Source organism: Castor canadensis, chromosome 8 (genome assembly GCF_047511655.1).
Source record: "Castor canadensis chromosome 8, mCasCan1.hap1v2, whole genome shotgun sequence".
Taxonomy (NCBI): domain Eukaryota; kingdom Metazoa; phylum Chordata; class Mammalia; order Rodentia; family Castoridae; genus Castor; species Castor canadensis.
The window spans coordinates 92,136,159-92,144,967 of record NC_133393.1 but is presented as its reverse complement, the minus strand read 5'-3'; the positions used below and the strand labels follow the sequence as shown (position 1 = coordinate 92,144,967).

At 31.5% G+C, this 8,809-nt stretch overlaps 1 pseudogene; it reads right to left on the bottom strand.

Moving 5' to 3' along the window:
* Positions 1–6,056: 6,056 nt before the first annotated feature.
* On the bottom strand, positions 6,057–6,996 carry LOC109679741 (olfactory receptor 6C74-like; annotated as a pseudogene).
* Positions 6,997–8,809: the final 1,813 nt, after the last annotated feature.

Below are 8,809 nucleotides of genomic sequence, written 5' to 3'. Positions count from 1 at the left end.
TTTATTGATATATTTACATGGGGATTTTACAAATAGCTTAAAAGGAATTGCGATCACAGCTCTAAAATGAAGGTATGAAGCACTTTATTAAGATGAACTTCCAGATTTCACTGGAAATGAGACATCATGGGAAATCAGAGTTTATGTTGTAACATTTAAATGACAGTGGCAAATTGGGTGAGGTTATCTATTGATTACTAGGGTTGAAGTGGTTATCAAGATTGCATGATGCACTTTAGTGGGGATAACAGATTGTGCAATTCCTAGTACTTAAATAAATAGGCAATGCATTAAGTTCTCAATTGAAGTATACAATTGAAGACAGTCTAGGGTGAGTGAAGGGAAGAATAACTCAGACATCATAATGGAGTGAAATTCTCTTACCCCATTATAAACTAATCATTTCATAAAGCTAGATCCCATGAAGATTATTGTATTTGAGGAAAGATCATGCATTGATTTTGATGTCTAAATCTTCCTCCAGTGTTTATTAAAGAATGTGTGGCTCTTTGCCAGGAAAAGAGTACATGGACTAGAATGATATTGTAACTGTATGATTATATAATTTATTATTATATTTTTCTGGAATTGAGTGACTTCAGCTCTGTATTAATCTTAGTTATGATGACTGTTGATTGCTGATGATTCACTTACCAGAATAGAAGATAATGAGTTTGGAAGAAGATTTACTGGTAAGTGATGATTATTTAATAGTCTATCTTCCAGTGCTGCTAAAGCATGTGCAAACTTTTCCCACTAGATACATTTAGGACCAAATAAATTTTAAAAGTTGACAAAAAGCTCATCAACTGAATGGCAGTAACTTCAGTTGCATCTCTTAATTGAAGATAGAAGATATGGAATAAGATTTCCATTCATTTATTAAGAAATAGCTGAAAACTTGCTGGTACTAAAAATAATATTATTGATTTGCTGAATGGGCTTTTACTTTTTTTGTTTGTTCTTTTCTGAATGGGTTTTTATAGATTAATAAATAATACCATAAACAGATTTCAAAACCTGCCAGGTAAAATAGTATATCATCATTCTCCAACACCTTAAACAAATAGCCACAACCCACAGGTCAAATGCAACTGAAGAATAGTTTTTGCCACTCCTTAGCTCTAAGAATATCTGCTCATGTTTAAAGAGTTGTCAAAAGAGGAGAAGAGTAGGCAGAGGTGGAAAGGAAGAGAAGCATATGAGAAGCATATGCGAAGCATATGCTGATATACCAATTAATTATTCTAAAAATGTTCCAGATTCAGATGGTTCTGGGTTTCTCAGATAAAGTATTTTAAATGACACATTAAAAATATCCTGCAATTTGTTTTACAAGTAGATATAGCTAAACTTTCCCTTTTCTATAATAACAAGTGGCAATTGCTAGTATGTTTTTCTGAATACATGGTGCTGTTACTCTGCTTCAGAATGGATGGTATTTTAACAATATGTGACAAAGTTACAAGATTTCAGGGGAAAGTTGAAATGAACAGGAAATTTGGAGACTGATTGGAACTTTTGCCTAGGCTTTTGTTACTGTTAATAATGTTATCTCATTAAATGTGAAAATGCTCATCTAACTATACGAAAACTTAGAAATTGAGTGATGTTAATATTTTTAGAAATCTTACAAGTAAATATTTTTTAATTTTGATATATTAATTTTATTTTTATTAATGTGTTACTGGTGGTCCATTGTAACATTTACAAAGTTCTTACAATATATCATAGTTTAATTCACCCCATCCATCATTCTAATTTATCCCCCCCATTCCTGGAATAGTTTTAAAAGATATCATCTCTCCATTTACATACATGTGTACACAGTATTTGCACAATATTCACCCTCCTATACCATTTCCCTACATCTTGCTCCTCCCCCCCACACCCTAGGTAGCAATCCCCCAGACAGGACCAGTTTTGGCTTCCTGGTTTCTGTTTTTGTAAAAACTGACATTCTAGTTTGTTTAAGATAGCTTATAGGTTGTTTCATTGTGACATTCAATGCATATATGTACTATAGCTCATCTCCTCTATTGTCTTCCTTTCTACCTTCATCCACTTCTTATGGTGATTTCAACAAGTTTTTAAAATTCTGTTTGTGTGTTATTTACATATTTATTCAAACATATAAAATCAAGAAAGCTGATTAACATTAAACAGAAATATTATGGCTCAATTTTTAAAATACTTGAAGGAATCAGAAGAATAATTACAATGATTCCCACTTTTAAGGGGTATTTGTATGTTATTGTGAAACATTAATTTGCACTGTGCAAAGTTTTTAACTAATTACTAGGTAAAACAAGCAGAATATGACTTCTAGATCATTTACCAGAAGAATTAAATCAATATTTGTAAATATAATAAAATATATTTAATTAAAATACAGCTAACATTTGTACAATTTGTAAATTGGAATGACAGACTGAATGTAATTAACAAATAATTCTTAATATGTACAAAAATAGAACAGAAGAATTTGAATGGATTCCTCATAAAGAAATTATAAAATTTTAAGATGATGAATATGCTAATGACCATGAGTTGATTCCCTCCCAATATATACATAAATTGAAACATCACATTGTACCTCATAAACATGTGTAAATATTGCTTTAATCAAAAACAATTAAAAGGTATAAAGAAAATATTTTAAGGTGATATCATCAAATATATTGCTTCTTTTCTTTTTCCTATTAAAAATCTCAAAATGTTTTATACTATAGTTAATATGTAAGTTACAAACAATAAATGTACATATAAGTGAAAATATAAATACTTTACTGGTTGAGTTTGGTAAGCACCATTTAAAGATAGTTTATACAAATTAATAATTGGTGAGGACATAGTGATCTTAATGCTAAAAACAGCATATATTCTTTTTATAAGCAATTTTTCCTCAAGCTCTATATTGTAGTACCCTAAATATTTTCTCATATGATGGAGTTTTTAAAATTAATGATTAATCTCCTTCAATTCCATCTTCATTTTAAAGTGTTAAAGAAGAACTACACAAGAATTCTAACCTGTGATATAATGGGCCTTCATCATAAAATCTAATTCTCCTCAGTGCCCATGCATGTTTGGTCATAATGAACTTTTCTAAAACCTAGCCCCTTTTTCTTACATTGGTTGTTTATAAAGTCTAATCCATTAATTATTCTAAATTACATATTCCTAACCTAACTTTCTAATTTTATATTAATCCCCATCAAGTGTACATTTGAATTTTATTTTATTGGTGAACATATTAGCCTTCCTAATTTATTGTTATTCACAACTTTGCTCACTTATTTATTTATTCCTGATTGTTAGATGAAGATATAGAAATCTGTGAAATGTGGGTTTTATTGATAGGAATAAATATAATCTCGTTATGATAAGAACAACCTAGATCTGACTACAAACACTGTGAACGTTTGAGTATGAAGTGACTACCATATTTCTTGACAAGACTCATATGAAGCTTCATATTAATTAACTTCTACGGATAATTGAAGTTGTGCAAACTGGCAAAGAAGAAGTGGACAAGAGGCCTACATTCTGTCCATGTGAGCCATCGCTTTGTGCAATACATGAAGATGGTCAGTGTGATTGAGGCCTAAGACGTGCAGCTGGAAGGGATCAGAGACAAAACTGGAAAGTGAGATATGTAAACATCTGAGGAGTCTGAATATTATTCTTCGGGCAATAGAGAGGCACAAAATGTTTAGGAAAATAGCATGATCCATTTGTATTTTGGAAAGAATTCTAATAGCAATGTAGTGAATAAGTCAGAGACCAAGGCAGAAAGGCTATTGAAGAGACAATTGATAAACCTTGAGAATAACTTCTTATCACTTACTCTTCATATACCACTAGAAAAAGACGTTAGTTATGTCTTTCACTTTTGGTTCCAGAGAAGATAGGACATCAGAAATGGGAGATATTGGTGAACAATAGGAAGTTTAATATATCAAGCAAAATTTGAGAATCATAAGTTCAGATAATAGAATCACATGTGCTATTTACACAAGTGAACATTTATTTAGAAACTCATAATTTATTTTGAATTAAGTGGAAAATCTAATCACTTTCACTAATCATTTCCCAACATGCTTTATGCCTAGGATTTCTTTCCTTTTGTGTTTCCCATTATCTACTTCAAAATAGCCTAGAAATTAAAGGAAAAATCTTACACACTCAAAGTAATTAAATATATTACCAAATTTCAAATAATTATTAGTAAACTCTTTTTGGTTGTAAATAAAAACTGGACAAGGTACAGTCCTTGCACTATATTAAATGATTCCTAGATTTACCCACATATCAGGCTTTAAAAAGTCCTAAGTAGACTTAGAGTTCATATATAAACAATGAGCTTAATAAGCAAGCAATATAATATTTAGAAACATAAAAATAGCTCACATCATTGTATTTGGCAACAACTTAACTCATAGGTAAGACTGTTTGCATCAGGCATCAGAGTTTTTGTCACATGTCAAGCTTTTTGAATCACAATTTTTGAGTATAGTTATTTATAAGGTACAGTTGTTTATATGTAAAATTGAGTTTCTGAGGCAAAGAAAGCTGAATATTGAAAACTGAAGGGTACTTGTTTGATATGTCTTCAGGTAATGTCAAATAATACATTCTTCAAGAACTGCAGTTTTATAGAAGCCTTTTACACATAGATGGCCACTATTTGAAGGGTAATTTGAGTGTTATTAATGGTCTAGTCAATATTTATTTAAATATGCAAATAGAAAACTATAGTGGTAGCTCTAAAATTCATATTGAATTGTTTGGAAGTCCAACAAGTTATATTTACTTTGGGATATATTGGGATAAAATTTATTTAACAATTTGGTAAGTTCAAAAACCTAGTCAGAAACTTCTGTAACGTCCTCATTTACCTTGCGTAGAAACTAAGTCAGACATTTGAGCAAATTTCAAGGCATAAGTTTCATCATTCATAAAGAAAATTTGCACTAGTTTTTTAGGAAAAGTTTTTTTCAGTCACACTAAAATATGACACCATTTCTAAGAAAAAGGGTCAAACATTACTTTTCACATGATCAGTCATTGTATCTAATTTCAATGTTCCAATTACTTAATTTGAAAAATAATGTTCTCTACTAGAACTCATAAAACATTAATTTCACATATGGCATTGTTTAAGTCTCTGGAATGCTGTAAAATTATCTTACTGTTATTTTGCAACTTTAGTGACATGGGCCAAAGGGAAATTTCTACTTAATTTTGTTAATAATGCTTGAGAGATTCATGGACATTACAAGATGAATTTTATCATGCCTGAGTTTATAGTTTATGTACATTACATTTTTTATGTTTTGACATTAGCAGATTACCTAAGTAACAGATACCTTATTATTTTTATGCATAACAGAGCAAGGCAATATAGGTCTGACAGTGTCTTGAAAATGAAATTAGTGCATTTCACAAAACTGGATAGATACAAAAATCAGTAATTGTAATCTATAATTCCTATTCGATACCTGCCATGCAGTGATGCCCTAATCTCTTTGAATTTCCTTTAATATGTTCTAATAATACACTATCTAAGACAGGTTACAATGTGGAAGTATTGAGTTATTTAACTAAAAAATGCTATTAAATTGATTTATTCCAAGTTTCTAAACTCCAAACAAGGAAACCAAATATCACATTCTACATCCACCAGTAATAAACTAATTAGATGATTAAACCTAGGTAGTGTATTAAACTCTATAAGGAATAGGTGACAAATTGAATCTCTGAGTTCCACAACAATGGAAAGGAATTTGGAAAATCTGAATTCTCTCTCTGAGAGAATTTCAAGAGGAAGTGAACAGAAGAACAAAATAAAAAGGCAAAACACATAAACTATCTTTTCTATGTCTGCTCAGCATGAGAAAAGTGTAAGAGTAAAGTTCAGTCTAAACTATAATTAAAAAATGTTCATATGGTATTTAATATAGACATAGAGCTCTGCGACACTCCATTTTTCTTTTCTTTTCTTTCTTTCTTTCTTTTTTTTACCAATAATGTTAGTATCTCATTAAAATAATTCACTTCATTGAGAAAACTTCAATCTTTCTGACCATGTACCTAAATGCATCTTTTACTTTTTTGTTTCTCAATGTATAAATGAAGGGATTCAACATGGGTGCAACAGAAGTACTGAGAAGAGCTATTCCTTTATTTAAAGACACTCTTTCCTTTGCAGAAGGTTTCACATACATGAAAATGCAGCTGCCATAAGAAATGGACACAACAACCATATGTGTAGAACATGTAGAAAAGGCTTTCTTCCTCTGTTGCGGAGAAGGGATTCTTAGAATAGTTCTGATGATGTTTGTATAAGAGAGAATTACTAATACCAATGTAACCAGGAGTGTCAGAATGGCTGAAAGAAGCATCATTAATTCTATAATGCCTGTATCTGTGCAGGAGAGCTGAAGGATAGGAGAGACATCACAGAAGAAGTGATCTACAGTGTTGGCTGCACAAAAATCAAGATGGAGACCCATCAGGAGTGGAGGGAAAATTATCAGGAAACCAGCCAAACAGGAAGCAAAGACCAGCATGTTGCAGACTCTGTTGCTCATGATGGTTATGTAGTGCAGGGGTTTGCAGATGACCACATAGCAGTCATAGGACATGGCAGCCAGAAAAAAAAAATTCAGTTGCCCCTAAGAGAATAGTGAAAAACAGCTGTGCAGCACAGTCATTATAAGAAATAGTCTTATTACCTGTGGCCATACTAACAAAAAATTTTGGGATACAGACAGTTGTGAATGAAATTTCTAAAAATGAGAAATTTCGGAAAAAGAAATATATGGATGTCTTGAGATGAGAATCTAGTAGGGTTAGGGTGATGATGGTTAGGTTCCCAGTAACACTCAAAATATAAGTGAAAAAAAGGAGAAAAATGATCACTTGTAACTGTGGATCATCTGTTAATCCAAGAAGAATAAAGGCTGTGACTGTGGTATGGTTTTTCATAGCTGATAACTGTCTAACAAAATAAGACAAAAATTAGAAGCGAACAGGACAGAGCTGATTGAGATAACTTTTTGTTTTGAGATCCTCTGTAAACATGTTGCTATCCACACCCAACTTCTTTCAATATTCTTCTACTCAATGGTATCATATGAAATTTTTTCTCATACTATTTTTCACAAAATTTCACTAAATATATGGAAGTTCTTGAGTTTGTATTATATTCTCAATATCCATGAACGAAAGCATTCCAAAGGTATAATATATTGCATTGATAAAGTCATGCAAGTGTTTAAAACAAAGAAACAAAAATTATCTTAATATTTTAATATGTACCTTCTGTAGTACATTGGAATTTTTGCAACACAATTACTTTAGGTTAAATTATTTTACATCATCTAGTGACTCATTATTCTTTGCTAAACACATATTTTGCTTGCATTTATTACTTTTTTCCCATAGACTTTGCTACTTTTTAATGTTGGATTATGGCTGGGAACTCTATATTAAAAGCAATACTGTGGATTCAAACATTGTTAGCGAACATGAAGTGGTAACATCCTCATCAAACTTTTGCAAATCCTGTGATCACTTTTAGTTCTGTTTTCCTCCATATCCTGAAGACTTGATTTGCTTTTTCTTGTTGAGTCTTCCCTGCATTTTGTCTTTAATTTTTGTCTTAAAATATTACATTTTACCAATTTATTTTTTTAATATTTTTATTCATTTATTCACATGTGCATATACTATTTGAGCCATTCCTACCCCTGCCCCCCACCCCCACCCACTCCCCCCACTCCACCCCCACTTCCAGGCAGAACCTGTTCTTCCCTTATCTCTAATTTTTTTGAAGAGAAGACACAAGCAATACAAACAAAGACAAATTCTTGCTAGTTGAGTTAAGGATAGCTATACAGAGATTCATAGCATTTCTTCTATGTACAAATGTGTTACATCCCAAGTTGATTCATGTCTACCTGACCTTTTTGCTAGTTCCTGATCCCCTTCCCATATTGACCTCTGTCGCTTTAAGGTTTCTGTATTAGTTCCTCTGCAGTGGGGACATCAAACACTTTCATGTTTTGGTTTTCCGCCCTATCCCTATACCTCCCATATGTGTTCTCTCCCCTTTTCATGTGACCCAAGTCCTACAACATTGCTGTATTTACCCTAAATCTAAAGTCCTCATATGAAGGAGAACAAATGATTTTTAGTATTGATTTTTGATTGACTAGTCATAATTGTATTCACCCTATTTACCTTGATTGTTCTCTTTTCTCTTATGTACATCTAGCCAGATATAAAGTATATATTTATGCGTCGTGCTTGCATTAAATATACAGCATGTTTTACTGAAAATTTATAGTGACAGATTAGGGTGCTATAAAATAAAATGTTACATATAAAATGTTAACTCTATATCCCTTGTAGTTTTCGTCAATGTTGGTGCTTTGTATGCTTCTCTGTACTGCCATTATAGCCTCTTTTCTTCAGTGCCCTATTCACAGGCCCCGTTAAATTTTTCTGGTCCACCATGTAACAATTAACAATTATCTTAACTTTCTAAATGTTTTATTTTATTTTATTTTTCCTGACTATGCTTAAGTACTCATGTTTATCATCTGAGAAGTCTACCACCAATTTTTCTAATGAATAGCAGTACTTTCCTTAAAAATAATATGAGTATATGTTAAATTGTATTTGAACCTTGTTATATTTAGTATGTCCCTGTTCTGTTGCTAAAAAGTGTACAAACACATTTCCAGTGATTATAAATGGCTATAAGTTAACTAAGATTTTTGTCATAAACTCTTCTCAT